This window comes from Rhineura floridana, chromosome 17 (genome assembly GCF_030035675.1).
Source record: "Rhineura floridana isolate rRhiFlo1 chromosome 17, rRhiFlo1.hap2, whole genome shotgun sequence".
Lineage (NCBI taxonomy): Eukaryota > Metazoa > Chordata > Lepidosauria > Squamata > Rhineuridae > Rhineura > Rhineura floridana.
Window position 1 is genome coordinate 27198257 of NC_084496.1, and position 23379 is coordinate 27221635.

Sequence of the window (23379 nt, forward strand, 5' to 3'; positions counted from 1 at the left end):
ACCTTTTACACACCTGATGAAATTATTTCCTTTGATCCTCCAGGATACTTTCTCTTTGGCACTTTTTTCCACGCTAGGATCGTATTACTCCCCCCCCCAATCCCTTCTTTTAAAAACCTCCCTTTACTATCGCCGGACTGGAGGCGGCTCCTTTGTATGCCGGCTGAATTGGCCAGCTGCGTGGTAGAGAGAGAGGCGTTGAGATCGTGCTACGGATACAGAGAGCCGAGAATTACCGGGGGGGGGGGCGCCAGGAGGCGAGAGAAAGATTTCTATTTTCTAGCTTGAGCTTTGAAGGGCGGGGGGGGGGGGGAGGCGTGCAAAGCCCGGTGATCCAGGAAACTGGCGCTCTCCCCTCCGCCACAACGCGGCAGGCACGTTTCGGAGGCCGGGGAGAGCCAAATCCCGTTCTGCCAGCTCCCGGGTCTCCTTTGATGCACGTTTACACGGCGGGGAGTTCTACTGAGTCCAGCGGGGCTGCTTACTCCGAGCGCTTCGGAGCGCAGCTGGGCATCTCCAGCTGAGGCGTCTGCCCTGCGGAGCAAGCCCCGCTCAGGCGGCCGGTCCCCTGGAACCGACGGCGGTCCCAGGAGGCTCGCCTTCGCGGTGGCGGAGGAGGGGGCGGCGCCTGCGCCTGGGGGACGGCTTCGCACTCCAGCGGTTGAAAGCGACGGGGATGGGCGCGGCAGTCAGTTAATTCGGCACTGGCTCTCCCCACCCCCCGGCCTCGCAGTCCCCTATAGCTACCCGGTGCCCACCCTTGCTTTCATCTTCTCCCGCCCACATCTAACTGGCTGGAGGGGGTGGGGGCTCCGGGCACTCGTCTTCTCCTCTTGGCCGGTTCCCAGTCGCCTGCTCCCGCGAGGGGGGGGCCAGGCTTCGCGGGAGGACCAACTGCGGAGGATCGGGCGGCTGCTGAGAGCCCAGCGGCGATGGGGAGGCTTCCTTCTGGTAGGGCTTAAGACTGGAGGCGCCCGTCCAGCAGGACGGAGGACCAGCTGTCTAACCCACCTTGATTGGCTGTGCTCACGGAGACAGGTAAGGGGCGAGGAATCCCTGCGGCCCCTCCCCCCTCCCCCCTCCCCATCTCCTGTCCGGTCCAAACAGGCGCCTAGAAACTTTGTGATGGGGGGGGCAGGGTTTATTCTAAGCTTCTTTCCCTGCTGCACAAGCAGCCAGCATACTGCCTGCCCCCAAACTGGTCAAGTGATTAGTCTCATTATCAGAGGTGTAGTCGCCCAGGGTCTCAGACCCCTTACTTTTTTGGAAGCAGGATCCTAGCAGGGCCCCTATGCCTCCAGCATCCTAGGAGCCACCAGCATGAAAGGGGAGTGTGTTAGCCTCTGGGAAGAGTCTTCTAACCTGCTTCTTTGTCCTATCCAGTTGATTGGAGCCAATCGGAGATAAAGGAGGTGTGTCAGTTACTGAGAAGACTCTTCTCAGTAGCTAACACACTCCCCTTTCATACTGATTGGCTCCTGGGGACCTCTGTTGTTGGGGGAGAAGACAATAAAAAGGCTAGAGAAACAGAAGGGAGTATTCAAACCTGGCCAGATTTTTCTATAATCTTAGAAGGGGCGTGGCTGTGACTATTATGAAGGGTCCCTGCACTTCTGAATTTGCCACTATATCACCCCCCCCATAATATACCATTAGAAGGGTTTTTTGATGACAGTACTCATGAGTAGGGCTCCTACTTGGAGGAAGGTTGGGATATAAATCAAATAAATAAAGAAGGGCACCAGCACCTCTCTTTTGCTTGCTGCCCATGCCAGCCGTTCTGCGCCGGCACCCGGAGTACTTTTATCAAGATATGAGTACCGGCACCTTGGAGTTTTTTATCCCCAAATCACTGGCTGTTAGTATAAGGTGATGAAGATCTGAAAGGAACCACTATTGATCTTCATTTTCCATTTTTTTTAATCTTTCCTAGAAACTACCCAGTTCCTTATTAAATCCCATATGGTCAGCTGCACAAAAACTTATTTTGCGCTGGCCAAAATGTGCCTCGCTGCACGCTAGAATAAACCTTGGTGGAAGGGAGAGACTAAGGAGAAAGGAAGGGGAGGAATCGGTGCAAAATAACCGGGCCCTTATACAGCCTTCCCCAAGCTGCTGCCTTGCAGATGTTTGGGGCTACATCCCCATCAGCCCCAGCCAGCATGGCCAAGGGTCAGCAATGATGGCAGATGTAGTCTGAAACATCTGGACGGTGCCAGGTTAAGCAAGCTCGACTGTCTTCAGTGGAGCTTACTCCCGAGTAAACATTGGGAATAAGGTCTGTACCCCGAGTGAAGTTCCCACTGCCTAACACGTTGCCCCTCAGATGGATAAAACTGCATATTTGAGCTGATACGTAGGAAAGCTTTTTTAAAAATCAGAGAAGGGATCCACAGAAGGCAGTTTGGGTGGCTTTAAAAGAAATGGAAACAGACTGCCTCCAAGTCGAGCACTACACCACACTGGCGGATTAGACAAATGCAGGGAGGAGAAGGCTATCCATGGCTACTAACCATGATGGCTATGCTCTGCTGTGGTATTAGCTTACAGGAAGGAAGATTTAGCAGAGAACAAAAGACACCTGCAGCCTAGGAACCTGGAGGTCTCCTCTTTCTCTCTCTTCAGCATGTAAACCCGACCCAGTTGCATCCAAAGCTGGAGACCACAGGAGAGGGGAGCGCGCTTGCACTTGGGTCCTGCTTGCCAGCTTCCCATATGCATCTGGTTGGCCTCTGTGAGAATAGGATGCTGGACTAGACAGGCCTTTTGTCTGATCCAGCAGGCTCTTTTTAGGTTCTTACTATCTGGGGTGCTGGAACCTGAAAGGCTCCCTATGGCTACATCCCTACATCAAGTCCACATAGGAGAAATCCCCATGGGGAGGGAAGAAAGAAGAGGTGGAGGTGTTTATACTAGGATCTAAATACATCAGGGGTAGCAAGATGTTGTCATCCAGGCGTTTTGAGCTGCAGCTCCCATAATTCCATACTATTGGCCATTCTGGCTTGGACTGGTGGGAGTTGTAGGCCAGCAACATCCAGAGGGCACCACACTGGCTGCTCCTGAAATAGATGCAAGTGTCTAAAGCAGGCTATGAAGGACCTATGCCCCTCTTGATGTTGTTGGATTACTGCAACTCACCATCAGCACCAGCCAGCATGCCCAATGGTCTGGAGGCAGGGAATCCAGAGTTAGGGTCAGCAAGAGATGGCTCCCCAGCCTCTACTGGACAACCTCATAGGAAGGGGACAGCCCACCTCCCCCTTAGATAATTGGCTTCTTTTCCAGTTTTTCATACCATCAAGAGGTTTCCCCTAACGTTCAACCAAAACCTGTTGCTTAAATACACCAAATTTAGTGTGGCCCTCTGGGCTACTGGAGAAGAAGCCTCTGCCCTCTGCTGTGGGACAGCCCTTCAGGCACTCAAAGAGGACAATCTGCCTTCAAGAGTGAAGGGCAATGGAATCAATGGGGCAGAGATACCCTCAAATATCGGTGCAAGGAATATGCATCAGTGCCATAGCACAAGAGCCCTGCTAGATCAGATAAAACCTCCAACCAGCCCAGCCTCCTGTTTCCAGCAGAGTTTAGTCAGATACGTCTGGGAAGCTTGCAAGCAGGGCTTGAAGGCAACAGCCCTCCCTTTTGTTGTGCCCCCCCTAATAACTGGTATTCCCTGGTGTACTGCCTCTGAACATGGCAGTTCCATGTGGCCAACATGGCAGTTCCATGTGGCCACCATGGCTTAAGCAGCCGCATGCCAGAGGATCAGACCCAAAGTCCATCTGGTCCAGAATGCTGTTTCCAACACTGGCCAGCCCAGATCCCTCTGGAAAACCCACCAGCAGGTGTGAATCCCTCCCCTGCTCCACAACAGTACCTCTAAGCCCCTTTGAATGAGTTGGCCGCCATTCCTATTGCTCCAGTCCATGGTTTAGTTCCTAGCTAGATTGCCATCTTCTGCACAACACTGTGAAGATGTGTCAGCAGGCAGCCTGGATCATCAGGACGTGGAGAAATGGGAGTGTCCATCCCAAAGGCTTCTCCAGAGAGGAGGCACACAGGGGCTTTCTTGGGAAGAGATGGAGTTCATTATTTGGGGGGAGGATATGTCCTGATGACTGTCCTCGGCCGCTTCTCCGCATCCCGTGCAACCAGGGGTCATCTGGGGGCTCAGGGAGGTCTTCGACCCTTTACTTGGTTAGGAGCAGGGTCCTAACACGGTCCCTATATCTCCAGCATGCTACAAGTCAATCAGCATGAGAGTGTGTTAGCCGCTGAGAAGAGTATTCTAACATGCTTCCTTATTTTTTCCTGCTGATTGGAGCCAATCGGAGTGAAAGGGGGTTAGTCAGCGACTGAGAAGACTCTTCTCAGTAGCTAACACTCTCATCTTTCCTGCTTATTGGCTCCTGGGAGTGTCTGGTGTTGTGGGAAAGGGCATTCACAAGGATCTCATTCTCAACCCAGCACCAAAAAAGGGGAGGGCGGAGGCATGGCTGCGACTAACACAAAGGGAGCCTGCGCTTCGGTGTTTGCCACGACGCTACTGCGCGCAGATGAAGCCGGGAGTTTGCGCGCTTGTTCTGGATCTGTGCGTCGGCCTTGGAGAGAAGGCGTTGAGTCAAGCGACTAGAACAGAGAGAGAGGAGGCCACAGAAAAGATAAGCGGAAGGGCAGCCGGCGGGACTTTTTCCAGTCAGGGTTAAAAAAGAATATCTTGATCTTCCCCTTGTTCTGCTCGCCTTGGATTTTCTCTAAGTCCGTCCTCTTTGGGAGCGTGCGGCGGAGGCAGTGCCCACGCCTTTCGATTGCAAATTCCACTTTCAATGAACTGTCACTGTCAAACCTCCCAGTCATCGGGAGGCAAATAGGTCCTGGGGCATAAAGGGAGATGGAGGCAGAAGGGGGCGGGAGCCAACGACGCTTTCCCGGACGGTCAGGAGATCTCCTTCCCACCTTGGCTGAAGGGGAAGCGGGGACAGCTGGCGCTGCGGAGGGCGCCCTTCACATGCTCCGGGGCAAGGTTCTTTCCTGTTCAGAGAGGAAGTCTTGATGGGGGGGGGATGGGTCCCGCGGACTGCTTGGGCGAAAGGAATTTGGCTGTTCCTCGGGAGGGGGGGAAGGGGAAGGTGAGAAGGAGCCCAGAAAGCTTTGTCTTGGGGGGGGGGGATGCCCTTCTGCTTTTCAGTTGGGTTCACCGGCTGGGCCCCCAACTGGGCCAAGAAGCGATCTCTGTCTTTAAAACACCAGACGGGGTGGGCTGCACCCCGCCTCGCGAACTAAATCTCCCTCATTTTTTTTCCTCCTCCTTCTCTGCTCTTAAATGCAAAATGTCATTAGCCCGCTAAATCGAAGGAACCAGCGTGGAGCAGCCCACGGCATTGATCTGCGCTTGGCGCGGAGTGCATCTTCATTAAACTCCAGGGGGCCCGGAGGATAGAAGGGGGAGAGCCTTCCTCCCTGCCTCCGGCCTCTGGGCTGCACGCTGGGTGCCTATTCTTGCTCGATTTCCCTGCTAGGCTGCGACACCGGCTGATTCGAATCCTTGGGGTCTGGGCTGTGACCTCGCCAAAGTCCGGCCCTTCACCGTTCTTGCACCACTGGGGGATCAGAGGATAGTCTTGCCCTGAGACGCCCCCCCCCAACTCGCCCCAAGCACTCCAAGGATATATCTTCCAAATCCCTGAACCTGGGTTGCTTAGTTACCCTCAACAGCCTGCAAGTACCGTCCTTGCCTCCTTGCTATCAGGGTGGTTAAAGGTGAACCAGCGTGAAAAGGAGGATGTTCTTTACCGCTCCCGCGGTTTGTGTGCTGGTTTGTTTAAATTATTTATTTATTTGATTTATATCCCGCCCTTCCTCCCAGCAGGAGCCCAGGGTGGCAAACAAAAGCACTAAAAACACTTTAAAACATCATAAACACAGACTTTAAAATGCATTGAAACAAAAGCTCTTTAAAAACATTTTTTAAAAGCTTTTGAGACATCTTTTAAAAAAAGGTTAAAAACATATCATTTTTTTAAAAAAAGTTTAAAAACATTAAAAAGCAATTCCAACACAGACTGATTAAGAAACCTACAAAGGGCACCATGTGCTGGGCTGCAAAAGGGGCACCGTGAAATATATGACCAGTTGTTAAAATCAGCATCCAAGGTCGTAATGTTTTCTGCATGGAATTAAGCCCTTTCCCAAGATTATAGGTGGTGCTGATGTGTGTGAAGGTTCAAAGGCTTCATAAGGGCTGGGCAACGTCAGTCAACAGCTTTTCCTTGGCTCAGTGCAGGCAGCGCATTAACATAGCTCAGATTTTGGAGTTTCAGATTACCTGGTCTTGTTTCCAAAATGAAATGAATGATCTGTTCTGCCCCCTTTCTGGATTTTGCGCATCACTGTTGCTCCACAGCTTTTTGTTGGCTGTGTGTATGTGCATTTCCTCCTCTTCTGCATCACTGCACAGTCCATATTTTGCAGTCTCTGGCATACACCTGTCATTGTTTGGCCACACCTACAAACCGTCACTTTTCAGCATGGAGAGTTATCCTTTGCCAATATTTCACATGCAGTTGCCAAAGTTTAATGATATCTGTCAAAAACTATTCAGTAGATTTCTTAGAATACATCAATTCTGTTATTAACTTTCTGCCATCAACTGGCCAAAATAGGGGAATTTGGACATCAGACTTTGATTCTGAAATCTGGTGAAATGTGAGCTGGTGAATTTAAATTGATCTCAAAAGCTGAGTGACTAAATTTGAAAATTCCACTCAATTTTGAAATTCTGCAATCTTTCTTTCTTTCTTTCTTTCTTTCTTTCTTTCTTTCTTTCTTTCTTTCTTTCTTTCTTTCTTTCTTTCTTTCTTTCTTTCTTTCTTTCTTTCTTTCTTTTTGCTTGGCCACAGAATGGCTCCAAAGAGTTGCTATCAAGGGCAGATTCTTGAGATGGTGCCATTTTCTTGTTTCTGGCCTCCATTTTGCTTGATATTTTAACAGTGCAATTCTGGGGATGTTTACTCGGGAGCAAATCCCACTGATTTCAGTGGGGCTTACTTTGAGGACAGTGTGCATAGGATTGTTAGACCAGCAGAGAGGATGTCATATTGGCCTTTGGCTTCAGGTGCAAAAGTGGGGGGGGAGTTGTAAAGCCACCCCTGCAAGCTACTGACCTATTTAGTCCGTTATAACCCAGTCAAAAAGGCAATTGTCCAGGTTCTTAGGTCCAGGCCTGTATATTCATATTTATACCCTATTCTTCCCTTTCCAAATAAAAATCTAAGGCTCAAGAAGTGCAAAAGACACCTTGATCTTAGCAGCCACTGCAGTGTGTGTGTGTGTGTGCATGCACGTGTCTGCTAATGTTTTGCATATGCACAGTAATTCAGCGTTCTGACCTGTGTGTGCCCGTGTGTGTATTTACCTAAGAAGCAGGCTTTTATCCTGGATTTAAATCACTGAGATTAAGACTCAGTAAAATAAGAAAATGCTACTTTATCTATAGAAATACATAGTAGATAGGAAAGGCATACCTAGTTCTAACTAAGTTGGAGGCGCAATGCCCAGACTTGAGTATTGCCTTCATGTTTCAGAATAAAGAATAAAGTCATAGATATCTCCTCTGACAGTCAAAGAAGTTTGAAAGAAGGTCAGATCAGCTTCTCTGAGAATATTAGTTAACAGAAGGAAGTTAGGTAGATAAGAGAAGAAGTAAAGGCAGGCAAGTCTAGCCAGCTGGAGGACCCTAACTCTGTCTTCCTTCTAGCATGCGAAAAGAACCCAAACAGGAGTTGTTTTTGTCACACTTCCAACAGCTATTGCTCCTCTTTTCTAGTTATTTTTCTTTCATATATTTATTAAATGTTTACAGCTGCTCATCAGTAAATATTCCATGAGCAGCTTATAATGATTTAAAATGCAACATATAGCTATCTCTCTATCTCTCTATAGCATAGATCAGTCCAGATTTAAAAAGCATGTCCAGTTAGCTGCTGCTGACGGCCTTCATTTAGCAGTAGAGTTCATCCTGTGTGTGCAGCGGGTCCCAAGTCTGACCCCTTCCACCCCTAATTTGTTTGCTTTTTAAAGGGATTGCATATAGCACAGCTGGATAAGACCTGGGAGTGCCTTTAATGAACAGGTTTACAACGTAGTAGGTGATGTTAAGAACATAAGAACATAAGAAGAGCCTGCTGGATCAGGCCAGTGGCCCATCTAGTCCAGCATCCTGTTCTCACAGTGGCCAACCAGGTGCCTTGGGGAAGCCCGCAAGCAGGACCTGAGTGCAAAAACACTCTCCCCTTCTGAGGCTTCCGGCAACTGGTTTTCAGAAGCATGCTGCCTCTGACTAGGGTGGCAAAGTACAGCCATCATGTTGTTCCCATTACTTCTCTCAAAGTCAGGAAAAGTGTGAATGAGGGATTCACATTCAGATGTGAACCAAACAAACTTCTTCCCCATCTCTGTACCTAACATTTGTTATTGTTATGTGCCTTCAAGTCAATTACAACTTATGGCGACCCTATGAAACTTTTTTGGATATATTCATAGGGTTTTCATGGTAAGAGGTATTCAGAGGTGGTTTACCATTGCCTTCCTCTAAGCCTACGAGACCCGGTATTCCCAGGCGGTCTCCCATCCAAGTACTAACCAGGCCTGACCTTGCTTAGCTTCCGAGATCAGACGAGATCAGGCGTGTCCAGGGTAGTATGGCTTATTCAGGTTGTAGTTATGTGTAAATAAAACCATATGGCTCCAGTCACCTTCATTCCAAGTCAACCAAATTCTGGATAAGCACTGGAACCTCTGAACATTTTTCATGGCTCAGAGATTGGGGCACCCACAACAGTACTAGGGTTGCCAGGTTCCTGGCCTGAGACTGATCCTGTACCTTTAGGAGAAGAGAAAGTCAGCCAAGTGCAGGTGTTCTTACAACACTGTAATGGGAAAAACCACAAGGTGGAATTCTCCCTTCCCCCTGCACAACTTTTAAAGATACAGAAGACCTCTTGGTTGCCAGGCCCAGCCTCTAAATCTTTTTCGGATATATTCATAGGGTTTTCATGGTAAGAGGTATTCAGAGTTGGTTTACCATTGCCTTCCTCTAAGCCTACGAGACCCGGTACTCCCAGGCGGTCTCCCATCCAAGTACTAACCAGGCCTGACCTTGCTTAGATCAGAAGAGATCGAGAGTGTTCAGGGTAGTATGGCCATAGGCGTACCTAATATTAGAGGTAGTAAAAGTAATGAAGGCAAATCTTTACTCCTCAGGGCTCTGCCCTTTCCATCAATTCTAGTAACACACTTTACCTTGTTTCCCTCCCAGACCAAGGACGTCTGTCTTTGAATTTAACTGAATTGCATGGCTCCCTTTGCAGCTCAGAGCCTCGACTGAATTAGGGGTTGCATTTGTTTCTCTCTACTTAATTTTTATTTTATTTATTTCTGCCTTTGAGGCTAAGCCAGCTCAGATTGTGGATTTGGCTGGTTTCAAGGAGCTGGGGGAAGGGAGAAGAGCAGCCAAGAAAAAGCCTTGAAATATCAGGCGGAAAGGCCTGGAAAGGATGAAGACTGGGCCTTAGATAAGAGTTTGTTTTCCCATGTCTGGTTAGAGAAATCCTGTTTGATCATTAAGGAGGAACAAGATCTGAGGCCTCCCCTGAAGGAAAGATTAACTCAGAAAGGTCAGGTTTTGGAGGTTGTTCTCTGTGTGAACATGGGAGGGAGTTGTTTGTACAAATTATTTATTTTGGACTCTGTAAAGGATGAACTCAGGAGGACGTCCTTGGGAGTAAACATACATAGGATCAGGTGACAATCCTATGCATCACTACAGTGATGTAGTGGTAAATGGTGGTGTAGTGGCAAAGTTTGAAGTGCGGTAGCCCATCATGATGGTCCATATAGCCATGCCTCCAAGGAAAGTCCAAAAATACAGCACTGTGTTGATCCAGTATGTGTACGTATACATACGCACACACACCTCTCCTCCCACCCCAATAGCAAAAGTACATAGCAGAATGCCCAATTGACAGGAACCAGAGGACAATCATAGAATAGCTCATAGTCATAGAATAGATCAGCCTTTGCCAACCTGATATCCTGAAAATGTTTTTGACTGCAACTCCCATCTGACGGGATCTGAAGTTCAAAACGTCTGCAGGACACCAGACTGGCAAAGGTTGGAATAGCTGTTTGCAGAATAAAAAAAAGTCAATCAAGATATTGATCTTGAACATAAGATCTTCAGCCAGCTGAAAGGCAACCTTTAGCTGTTAATTAGAAATGCAAATAATCTTCCAAGGAAGTGGTGCCATTTAGTACAAAGTATTGTAAAAAAAAAGTTTTCACCCTCTGTCTGTTTCCCTCATTCTCTGACTTCCTCTCTGCTTATCCATCCCAAGCAAAAAGGAGAAATTGAAAGCCTCCTTATCACCTCATTCAGTGGCCAGAGCAAGGAGGGTCCATTTGTTATCCTGGTGCTCCAGCAGGTGATGCCATCACTCCGGCTCTGCAAAAAGTCCAGGAGCTCCCCTGTGTTTCCCTTTCACTACAGCACTGATGCACACTTAGAAACACATGGGATGTTTTAAGGACCCACCCCTGACTTCTCTCCAATAAATGATCTCTTCACTTGCTTTGACTTGATCACCCCCGCAGAGCCCTGAGACTGGATGGAAACATGAGTAGGACAAGGTTACTACTTGGAAAAAAGTCCTATGGAATTTACTCATAGGTAAATATGCATTAGATTAGACTACAATCCTCTTTCCACTTTGGAATGCATTGGAAATGGCATTATTGGACTCAATTGGACTTATTTCTGAGTAAACATGCACAGGACTGCAGCAATCCTGTGCCTATTTGATTGGGAGTACGATCCTTTGAACTCACTGTGGTTTATTTCTGAGTAAACATTCTTGGGATTGGACTAACTTTGTCTACTTTGGCATCCATGCATGCAAGGTTACAGTCCTATATATACTTACCTGGGAGGAAGGCCCACTGAACTTAACAGAACTTCTGAGTAGACATGGATAGGATTGCACTATTGAAGACCTCTGCTATGTTCCTATGATATTTGAGACACGGAATGACATAAGTTTAGCCAAGAAGATTTGCTGTCTTTTTCAGTGGCTCTGATTGTCAAGTTGCTTTGAGACTTTCTCTTGTATAAACTGACTGATAAATGTGGTTTGTTGTTGTTGTTGTTATCCTTTTAATTGTTCCGACCCATTAAAAGGGGGGTCCTGATTCAGAGAAAGAAGTGTCAATATCTGATAATTTCAGCACATCACATTGCTATTAAAACCACAGGATGGGGGCCAATCAAATATTGGCGACTTATAAGTTCCAATACAGAAGTTCCAGTAAATCAAGGTGGGATATATCATGAACTACAGCAAGCATTTTGGCTCTCTAAGCAAGCAGGGAGAGCTGTCTGAGGTTGCTGTTTTTTTCTGCTTGGTGGGAAAAGTAGCAGGGGATTTAGATGTCTCCTGGACATGAAGGAAGCCTTTAAGCAAACTCACCAGGATTGTCTTTGAATGACAGGGGGACATGGAGAAATGTTTAAGAGAGAAGAGAGCCAGAAGGAACTTAATTTTGTAACAGATCAGACTTCAGTTTATCTGGACTTCATTCAGTTTGTGATAGATCACACTTCAGCAAAGCACCCTGTTGGAGGCAGATGCCAGTGCGAGATGGGTGAGTCATCAGCACAACAGAAGCAGCAGCTGGAAGCTGTTTGGGCAGATGAGATCATTTAGCCCATGAAGTTTAAGCAAAAATAAGGGTGGGGGGAGGCAGAGTAAAACCTGATGGATCAACCACAAAAAATAAAAAGTGGGTCTCTAAAAGCTTCAGAAGGCTTTCTTGAAAAGGTAGCAAAACGTTTTTTTAGAAGGGAGAGATCCACAATCTCAAGGATGTGCTGTTTTCCCCAAGTCATGTTTGCAAGGCTTGGTTTAGTAGTGAATGTTCAGAGGAAACTATCCTGCCCCTAGCAGTGTGGTGGTTGGGGTCAAAGGGAGCAAGGAAATGGAATGAAGGAAACATCAGGAACTTAAATATGAATATCTATTATGTCATGTTTATTAGAGTTTTATCCTGCTTCCCAGGCAAATATTGTCTTTCCAAAGTGTGTCCCATCAATCAAAAATTCAATAATGTGCTGAAGGCAGGCAGCATACAAAAATGAAAATGAGATGCAGAGCTTGCCCTCGGGCTGATAATTTTTTTTTTTTAAAAAGAAAATGTTCAAGGGAAGGGTAATGGATGAAAAAAGGTAGAAAAGGAAGACCATTTGGAAGGTTCTGGGATAGAGGTGATTGGATGCAGTGGAAATGTATCTATATCTAGGTGGGGCCAGGAAGATCTCCCCTTCCTGGTGGCATGGATGGAAGCACTGGTGGCTGGTGCTTCAGCACTTTGGGCAGCTCCTTGAAAGTTCAGACTAAAACCCAGAATGGATTCCACTGCCCCACTGACATGGAGCCGCCAGTCACCACTGGGTGGAAGCGATGCAGCCATCTGGTTCTCTGGTGGCTGAGGCCAGACAAGGGATAGGTGAGGAATTCAATATGATTCACATTTGAATGTGGACCTACCTAATTCCTGAAACAATGTATGGACTGAAACACAGGTCTCCTGAGACATTCACACCTCTCCAATTACTGGAGTGCAATTCTCCAAGCTGAAAAAGAATATCCACCAAAAAAAGCCTATATTGGGAGAAAGTGTGCAAAACAATGTATATATTGGGGAAAATACTATACACAAATGCAATCTATTAGGGAAAACATGTATGTTCGGAGAAATGTGGACCAAAATGCTGAAGAATGTTTGAGGACTTTTCACAAAAAATAGTAATCTAATGCAGAAATGCGGTGGATTGAATTTAAGATGGGGGAAAAGAGAAAGTTGAACTTGATAGATTTGTCCATCTGACACTAGAAAATGTCTTTTCATTCATTTGTAATCCCCGAGGGTAATTGGAGTTGTGTTCTTTCTGGTGAGAGGATGGGAAGCAAGCTCTCAGTAGCTGTTTCTTCTCAGCTTGGTGGTTGGAGGCAGGCTGGTCTCAGCTGTGCTAGAATGTTCTTCCTGGGAGGGAGGGAAGGGGTGCAGCCTTCCGTTGCCCTTGTTCCTGTGGCTGGTGTCCTCCCCGCCCCCACTTCCACAGTCATCATGTAGGAAATAACATATTCACTTGACCCACCTGTCAAAAGATACACTGTACCTGAATATATGAAGGGGGTCTTATATCAAGTCAGACTATTGGTTTGTCTAGACTAGTATGCTCTTTTTTAATTGGCTGGGCAGGGCAGCTCTCCAGGGACTTAGGCAGAGAAGGGTCTTTCCCAACACCTGATCATTTCTTCTGGAGATGCCAGGGACTGAACTTCGAGCCTTTTATGTGCAGTCATGAGCTTTAGATGCTTTCTAAGTGGAGCTAAATATATGAAGATGACTCAGAACTTTTTGTAGTATTGGAATGTCAGGGTGTAGGTGATCAAGGTGCGGAGTTGGTTTCTGTGAGATCTTTGGTCGGTTGATACAGCTTCTAGAGCGTTGGGTTCTAGCCTACTGTTGCTTTTGGACTGCTGCTGCACACTTGTTTCCCATCTGCTCAACCTGTTCATGCGCATATAAATGGCATGCTGCAGAACTATGCACTCGTAATAAGTATGCTTTAAACCTCCTTTTTCAACCTTAGGGCAACATTCCCTCATGGGAACCTTCTGGAGGCCCTACGCTGGCAGTGGGTGGGGCCAGGCGCAAAGTGGGCAGAACAATGAACGTGACTCTTGCCTTTAGCACAGTGGGTTATACCCCAACAACACACAAGCCACGGGTTCCTACACGCACACTCAGACGCACAACTCTTTATCCTCCAGCCCAGCAAGCAAGGGGCATGACTGCATTTCATGGATACGTTCCAGCCAGGCAGTGGCACTTGAGGAGGGCACAGAGCAAGGCTAGTGAGGGGTGTGGCCTAGGGATAGTCTTGAGAGCCAGACAGAGAATTCTGGAGGGCCACATTTGGGACCTGTGCCAGAGCTCCCTCCCTGTTACAATGGAATAGGCCAGAGTGGGAAATCTTTTTCAGCTTGAGGGCTACATGTGAACAGTGCATGGCGCTTAAGTCACACACATCCCATTCACATGCATACACCTCCTCTCTCTCCCCCCTTCACATGCATCCATATTTGGTGGAACCTAGGATGCTACTGCTGCAAACTCTTTCTGGTTGAAGATTACCTGGAGCTGCAAATAGAAAGCCAATGTTGGCCAAGGTACCATGTCAAGGTAGGTGAAGAGCCAGCCGCTTCTAGTGGGTCAAGCAGGTAGTGAATCAAGCCACACACAATGGGGAGAAGGACATCTGGGCTCATCAGCATCTGACCTGGTTGAAGGGTCTTAATTCCTGACCCCAAGCAGTAATCCGTTCTGCTTGGAGAATGAACTTGTATCCATTTCCTAAGGTCTAATTCCTATGTGCTGCAACCCACGTGGACAAATTGCCTCATGGCAAGGCTTGGTATGGACAATTGCTCAGATGATCTTGGGGGATCTTTAGTTCTGCCAGTGAATCTAGATATGAACATAGTAAGTTGCCTTGATACTGAATTAGATCCTTAGTCATCTAGCTCAGGGATAGTGTGGGGACCTGTGGCCCTTTAAATGTTGCTGGACTACAACTTCCATCATCCCTGAATGTTGGTCATGCTGGCTAGGGCTGATGGGCACTGGAGTCCCAAAAGCAGTGGGAGGACCATAGGATCCCCATCCCTGATCTAATGTCATATTGTCTACACTAGGAATGGGAACCTGTGGCCCTTTAGAAGTTGCTGGACCCCAGCTCCCATCAACCCCAGCCAACAAAGCCAAAAGCCAGATGATGGGAGTTGATCACAACAGGTGTTACTGAACTACATGTCCAGCTTGAGAACTTTCTATAGACATCTAGTTGCAGTGGCGGCTGATGGCTCTGATGTCAGTGGGGCAGTGGAATCCAGGTTTTAGTCTGGACTTTCAAGGAGCTGTCCAAGGTGCTGAAACACACTCCCCAAATAGGTTCAGCACCTCGGGCAGTTCTTTCAAACTACGGACTAAAACCTGGAGAGGATTCCTTCCTGGTTGGCCACTGAAGACAGAATGCTGGACTCTGTGGGCCTTTGGTCCAATCCAGCCGGGCTCTTCTTATATCTGGTGCGAAGGTTCTCTTTCTCTCTGTGTGTGAGATAACCTATTAATTCAATTGCACATTGTTTGATATTGATGTTTGTTCAAATCGGAGCAGCATCATTAATTTAAGTTTATGGCTTTTTGAAAAATTCCTGTGTCCCTTTTATTTTTATTACTTGGCGTGTTTCTTGGTGATTTCAGTTTTGATTTTTCTCGCTGCTTAGTCAGACTCGTAATGCACAGCTGTGATGTTCAAAAAACCATGGGCCGCTGCTCCTTTGATATTATCTTGGTTATGTATTATGAATGTTTTCAAAGCTAGCAGGCTGTGTGGTGTGAAGCAAATCCAATAATAATTAGGAGGGAAAAGAGAGTCCAATCCATCATGAGTATATTCTAAGCAACATTGGGTTCCTCTGCAGTTGCATTTGGAAGATGGGTGTTTCTCAGCAGTTCCCAACAGCCCCAAACTTCTCTGCAAGATTAGACTTGGGATGGAAAAGCCATGTGGAGAAGGACCAGTCCAAGACTCTGAACACTGAAGGACAAGCTGGTGCCTCTTCCATACCGTGTACAAAAGCTGACCAGACTAGCAGTTCAATCTTTTCAACAGTGACGATGTGACAGAGTCCTCCACCACACCCAAGTCCAGCAGGCTAGTTTAGAGGGCACCTGGCAGGCCACGTGGTTAACCCAGCAGTGTTTACTCTCTACCCCATCAGTATCAGCTAGAAATCATATTTAGCCCTGCTAGAAATGGCAAGCCAGGGGGATCCTGGGCCCTAGAGAAGGCTGGGTTTCCTAACCTGGTTGGAGGCAGGACTATGGTGGGTGTATAACACAATGGCTAACCTGTCCCCCTCCACCGTTGGGCATAAACTCCCATCTGCCCCAGCCCCAGCCAGCACAGCCAGTGGTCAAGGATGATAGTAGTTGCTGCACATCAACATCTGGAGGGCCACAGGTTGCCCTCCTCTGATACCAAGGCTGTGTGCTGAGCAAGACAAAGAGAGAAAAGGGTTTGGCTGGAAATTTTGCAGGCTTTGTTAGCTTCCCCTCTCTGCTTGGGAACAAATTGTGAGAATGAGACTGCTATACTCAGTGGAGACTGGTGGCTCCATGTCAGTGGAATCTGCTCCGGGTTTTAGTCTGAACTTTCAAGGAGATGTCCATGGTGCTGAGAAACAACAGTGGGAGAGGGCTAGTGCCTTGTGTCCTACTCGAGGGGCTTCCCAGAGGCATTCCACGGTTGGGAACAGCAGGATGCTGAAAAGTTCTGTGTAGCCTCGCCTCTCCATTCTGCATAGCCCCACCTTGGGTTCTGTGTCTTGGTCACATCAGAGCATGACAGAACATTTGGGGCTGGCCTTTCCATCCAAATATTTCCCATTCTCTAGCAGTCGCTTGATGCTGGGTCCCCCCTCCTCAGTTTGCCAGAACAGGAGGGAAGCAAACTGTTGTATCCAACCAAGTTCCACTCTGGGTAGACCCACTGAAATTAACGGACATGGTTTCTTGAGGCCCGTTTATTTCAGTCAGTCTACTTGTAATCATAATTGTAATTGTAGTCGTAATCGACTTGAAGGCACATAACAACAACAACAACTTGTAGTGGGCTACAACCCAAAGACAGCGGGGAGGGATGATTTACAAATGTCCTGACTCAGTATAAGACAGGTTCCTAGGTTCTATACGTATATTAGAAGAAAGGCACGTTAAAATGCTGATGAAAAAATCCTGTTTTGTTTTTATCTTTTTAAATCGCAAACTGATGCAGAAAAGTGCTCAGCTGAATTTAAGACGGGGGGGAAACGAGAAAATGAGAGAAACTGACATCAACCATTTGTCCGTCCTGAGGGACATTTTTCTTCCAAGGGGGGGTGTAAGAGGGGGCCATTTGCTCATCTGTGCTCCCCCTTCTTTCCTTCTCTGTTCTCATCTGCACTAGACATTTAAAGCAGCATTGTGCCCCTTTAAACAGTCATGGCTTCCCCGCAAGAATCCTGGGAACTGTAGGTTGTTAAGGAGGGCTGCAGAGAGTTGTTAGGAGATCCCCTATACCCCCTCGCAGACCTACAGTTCCCAGAGTGGATTATCAACCTGTCCTTCTTGCCAGGGAGCTCTGGGAAGTGTAGTTCCCAAGATTCTTTGAAGGAAGCCACCACTGTCTAAAGTGGCATGATACTGCTTTAACTGTGTAGTCCAGAGAGGGCCTCACTCTCTCTCTTGAGAGAAAAAGGGCTCAAGAGAGCAGTCTGGCATCCTGACCCGTGCTGCTGTTCCCCCCCCCCCCGTGTCATCTTGTCTTTGGCCTTGGCTGATCATTGTCCTTGTCTTCCTAGATTTCCCATCTCTCCCTCCCCATCCCTGCCTTATTTTATCTTTTTGCTCCTCCACATCCTTTGCTGCTGATTCTCTCTCCAATTTGCAGTTAGGAGAGAGATAGGCCATCCATTCAAAGAATGGATATCCCTCCTCTTCTTTTTCAGAAGCTAGTGGTGCGGTAGATTGACTGTTTGTGCCAGCAGCAAGAGCCTTTGAAACCATTACATTCAGGAGAGGGCTTTTTGCCTGCGGAGGGAGAGGCAAAAACTCAAGCGCGGAAGCATAGCAAGGAAGGGGGAAAAGTGATCAGCTTCGAGGGTGGGGAGGAAAGGGTGATCCCCTGCATGCTGCACCTCAGTTGCACCTCCTGCACACTTGACAATGGCAGGGCGGCAGCAGAAGACATTTTGCTGCCTGAGGCTAAACCCAAGATGGTGCCCACCTCCAAGCCACCTCTGCCGTAGGCTGAAGCCAACTGGACTGGTGGTTTAATCTTACTTCCAGACTGCCGATGGGACAGCATCTTCCGCCACACCAGCAGGGTAGTTTGGGGTGGTGGTGGAGGACATCTATTCCAGCTACTCAACTCTCTGTATAATAGCATGAAGGGAAGGACCATAGTCCAGTGATAGGCCACATGATCTGCACGCAGAAGGTCCGACGTCTAATATTCAGTGTCTTTATCTTTTTTAAAAAATTAAATTGGTGTATGCAGTTTTTCCAGGGCCGGCCCTGCCCTGAGGCAGAGTGAGGCAGCTGCCTTAGGTGACAACTGCTCAAAGGAATGGCCAGAGCTGTGTGTGCCATGCGGCCTGCCTTGCAGCTCCTTAGCCAGCCTGCTACCTTCAGGTGGAGGATGCTGTCACAGGGCCAGTGCTGAAGTAAGTTTCAGTTGCAAGTCTGGATGGCTTTTGTATATGCAAGTGCCACCTTGTCTCTTGCTTAGAGCAGCAAGATCCTTTGGACTGGCCCCGAGTCTTCCTGAGACCCTGAAGAGCAGCTGCCAGCGAAAGTAGATAAAACAGGGCCCTCTGGACAAACAGCCTGATGGGCACGGTGAAAGGCAGCTTCCCGTGTCTGTGGCAGGGGGGGGTCCTTGGGATCAAAGGTGAAGTATTTTACGGCTGGATTTGGCCCTGAATCTGTAGTTGCCGACCCTTACCCTAAATCAACAAGCATGCAAATGTCTTTCCCATGATTGTGGTCAATTTCCAGGACATTCAAAGAAGGAGGAAGGGCAATTGCTGCAGAGTGCAAGAAATCAGTGTGTGTGTATGTGCAACCTTTGGGGATAAGCAGCTACCAGCTCCTTGCCTCAGAGTAATGCCAGCTCTGTCTAGAGGCCACAAACCACTTTGCATTAATTAATTGGCTGATTAATTAAAGAAGTCTTGGCGACACCTCTGTTAGGGGGGGAGAGAGATTGTTATCCTCGCTCTACTGGTGGGGGAAAACACACATATGGAGTCCCAAAGCCTGAAGTTTCTTATCCATGACGAATCCCACTGAGCTCAGGAGGAGCTTGCTCGAGCAACATCGCCATGGATGCCTGCTGCTCTTATTAGGTTTTCTGCCTTCTCTCTCCCACCCCCATTCATATTTTATTATTATTATTAAGCATATACACAATTAATTGTACAGGGACTGCAACAGAACCCTGCTCGCTAAGCATCCGTTTGGTACAGGCTGGGTCTGGCGTCGCGGGTCAGCACCGTTGGGCACCTTCCAAGGCCCCACCCCCTTGCAAAAGGAGGCCCCTGACAAGAAGCCCCAGAACCATCTCCTCCTCTTCACCATTGCAGCCTGCTTGTTTATTCATCTCTTCTTGTAGCCCACACCAGCAGGGGATGGGGCTAGGAGAAATGGCTGCCACTGCCTGCCTGCTCATTGGCTCTCTGTCTGACAAGCAAGCCAGTGGCAGAGATGGTGTTGTGCAGTGGTTAAACTGTTGGACTAGGATCTGGGAGATCGGGGTTCAAACTGCACTCTGCCATAAAGTTTATTGGGTGATTTTTGGCCAGTCGCTCTGTCTCTCTCCTTCTGGCTCAGGCTAAGGTACCTCACGGGGTTGTTGTGAGGATGAAATGGGGAGGGGACACGGCATATGGGACTCCTTGTAGGAAAGGCAGGATATAATGGTCGTAGTTGATATTAAATGAGGAGGAACAGCTCGTGATGAAGGCAGGGTGGTGGTAGATTTCATCAAGGGAGGGGCATATTGAGAATGCCTGGCCCAAAGGTGACCCCAAACCTGGATCTGCTAAAGATAAGCTGAAAAGGACACCATTTTTGGTGGCCAGATGGGGCTGGGGGTTTTAAAGGCCTGCCCTGTGAAAACATAATGGCAGCATGTTGCAAAAGGATCTGTTGCTATTCCTTACCCTTTGTGAAGTATGGAAAAGCAAAGTTATCAATACATGCCTCTCCTCCCTTCCCCCCTCTTTGGTGTGTGTTACTAATACACTGTTCATTGTATTTATACCCCACCCCAAGACTAGCTCAGAAAGCACCTTAGACTGCTTGATCTATGTTAATTTAATATTGCCATACGCACCGTGAGGTATTAAAAAAGTGAATTGCTACCAATGCTGTTAAAATACATTTTTAAATAATTTAATCTTGAGCATATTCTACAGCAGGCCTCTAAACCTTGATGAGAATATTGCCCCCACTGAAATGGCCACTCCCCCCAAATGAAATGGCACCCCTTTCTATTTATGTCTACCCATAATACCACAACTCTAAACTTTTTGGGAGAAGACTTTCCACTAATGAAAATATGGGAGAAGACTCTTTCCACTAACAAAGGGATGGGGAAGCTGTGGCCCTCCATATGTTGTTGGACTACAACTCCCAGTAGCTTTGGAAGCCAGCATGGCTAATGGCTAGGTATGATGTGAGTTGTAGCCCAACAACGTCTGGAAGGCCACGAGGTAGCCATCTGTGCCCTAAGATGATCACGTCTTGACTATCCTGGTTGGACTAGCTGGAATGCCAAAGCACGCTGTGTCTTGAAATGCTAATAAGAACACAGCTTTTCAGGAAAGCGGCAACACACAAATGTCACTTCACAATACTAGGATCCATCAAACGGGGTGACAGCTGCCGTAATCGTTAATCATGCAGCATCATTGAAATGAAGTCATCACAACGGAAGAGTGACACAGGATAAATATCTCATCTTCATCTTAACAGTTGTTGTTGTGATGCCTGACAATGCTCTGGGTGGTTAAAATGTTTATCAAGTGATGGTAATCTGGTGACCTGTGGTAAATGCTATTAGCTTTCCAACAGTGCTTGCGTGGGCGCTCATTTCAGCCTCCTCTCAATAGGTCCAGTGCTGCTTATAGAATGCATCGATGCAGCCAAGTCGGGTTAGGTATCGCCAACATAACAGGGCCAAGCTCCCTCTAACCCTACGTCTTCTCACAGATGCAGTCCTAGTAAATGGCCACCATTCTGTAACAATAATAAATAAATATTCAGGCCTTCATAACTGTGAAACTAGACTACAGTGATGCAAATGTGTGCAGGGCTGACCCTTGGTGACTGTTTGGAAGCTCAAGGGGATGTGAGTTGCACATACAGGTTATCAGACCTGAGAAAATCCCTATATCAGTCATGGCCTGACTATCTTCGGAAAGCAAGGAAGACTCAAAGGAGGTCCTCCGATGACTATAGCATCTTGGTAGACCCATGCAGGGAAAAGTGGTCTTGATTAGGTTTTATGGAGGAGGAGAGAACATGATGTACTACTGGCAGGTTTTGGCTACAGCTGCACATTTGCCATCAGTTTTCACTGTGCCATGAGTGAGGCTCTGAAGCCAGGTTTCCTCATCAAAGTACAATACTCTGCCTGTTACACTGTCCTGGCATTCAGTGGAACAGGATTAGTGTGGGACTGGGAAGAAGAAAGGCAGGGTTCTTAGCACTACCTTGCCCTCCATCTAAATTCTCATATGAACCTAAGAAAACTCCTGCTGAATCAGCCAAAGGACTCCTGTTTCCCACAGTGCCCAGCCAGATGCCTCTGGGAAGCCCACAAGCAGGATATTTGTTGTGATTATTATTATTATACATTTTTACCCTGCTCTTCAGCAAAAAAAAAAAAAGGTTTCCAGAGCAGCTGATTATCGGTGAGAAGACAGTCCCTGCCCTCAGGGGCACATTCTAAGAGACATGACACAAAAGGAAAAGGAATTGGGATGGAGGAGAAAATTCTTGGTTACAAAGGTCTTGTAGTGAGCAGCAGGAATTGAAAAGGAGCCCAGCGGAGAAGCCCTGCAGTCCCATATGCCTTGCCATGAATATGAAGGATAGGAAGGCAATAGCCCTCCTTTGCTGCTGTTCTCCAGCTACTGGTTCTCAGAGGTGCATTAGCATATAGCCATCATGTCCAGTAGCCACTGACAGCCTTGTATTCTATGAATTTGTCCAATACCCTTTTAAAGCTATCCAAGCTGGTGGCCATCACTACCTCTTGTAGCAGTGAGTTCCGTTGTTTCCACATTGTGAAGAGGTGATTCCTTTAGGTGCCTAGATACTCTTTCTTGCATTTTACTCCCTTCCTGTAACAGACAGAAACATCTGAGCCACGTGGTCTCGTTTTGCTTGTTGTTTGTGTGTGTGTTTAGTGTTTTCAGAATGTGTGGAAATTTAGCCTTTATGAAGTCTGGAGAGCATTTTTACCAATGAGAAATGAAAGAAAACATCTATAAATCATCCTGTTCTGACAGCCTTCCTAATTCACAGAATAGCTGAGAGCGGAAAGCTGCGTTTGCATAGCTGAATTATATTTAAAATGTGGGGTAGGGTGCGGGAGTTTCAATCTGTTTGGGATGCAATTATTAAAAGTTGCAGGAAAAACATTCACTCTCGAGAGAACAGGATACCTTTGAGGCTAAATGCTAGGGGCACTCTTCATAATGCTTAGCATTTAGCTTTCACAGGCTTTGCCTGTAAGATTGCCATCTACTTCTTAATGTACTTATTTACTTGTACGGTTGAGACACTGTTGTCTGAAGAGTGGCATATAAACCCTTCAGATTTTTTTTTTTAATCTGGCCTGTTATTTCAGTGACTCAACTGGTAAAACTGTATTCTCAGATAAACAGTAATTAGGTCTGATAACACCAGTAGCTCTTCAGATGTTACTCCATTTATAACTCACCAAGATTCCTGTCTTCTCCTCTGGATAAAATCTCAGTTCCACCATCCAGGCTCTGCCCTTAATAGGACAGGCTCTTTTCTGGCCCAGCCCAAGGTCCTAGAATCTTGGCAATCAAAATCTGGCAAACTTCCTGAATTGTGCTAACATTAGCCGCTTCCGACTCCTGGCCTGCGCCATATTATTCCAAACTCGTTTTGACTCCTTTTGCTTTTGAAAAAAGATTAATTATATCCTGCACCATTTTCCCCAGCAATCATTACTTTAATAATGGGAGCAAGCATTGGAATAATAAACTGTGGATATACCCTCTCGTTGTGTTGGGTACCACACCCTCTGGTACATTATAAATCTAATTTGCTAAAGGGAAGCAGTATAATACACCTTTTTCATTTTAATTAGTTTAGGATGAATTAGAGTCAAATGCAATACACTTGTGGCCTCAACAATGGAGCTTCCCCACTCCTATTTGCACATATTCCACTGAAATGTAAAGGATGACTTTTAATAAAATAACATTAATATAATAGCTAATGTGCATTCCTAACCAGTGGAGGCTGGTGACTCCAATGTCAGTGGGGCAGGGAATCCGCTCCAGGTTTTAGTCTGAACTTTCTAGGAGCTGGGAGCCACCAGCCTCCACTGTTCCTAACAACAGGCATGTGCTATCCATTGAATAGCTCTGTCTCCACTAGTGAACCCTG

The 23379-nt window shown here is 47.2% G+C and overlaps 1 protein-coding gene and 1 pseudogene across 1 annotated transcript in view; one reads left to right on the forward strand and one right to left on the reverse strand.

Moving 5' to 3' along the window:
- Positions 1–709: 709 nt before the first annotated feature.
- The window catches only part of ELFN1 (extracellular leucine rich repeat and fibronectin type III domain containing 1), a 238077-nt gene continuing 215407 nt past the window's right edge, over positions 710–23379 (forward strand). Inside the window, exon 1 of the mRNA XM_061599989.1 lies at positions 710–1038. The gene's annotated coding sequence lies outside the window, so the exon portion shown is untranslated. The remainder of the gene's footprint in view (positions 1039–23379) is intronic.
- Positions 8596–8713, reverse strand: LOC133372178 (5S ribosomal RNA; annotated as a pseudogene).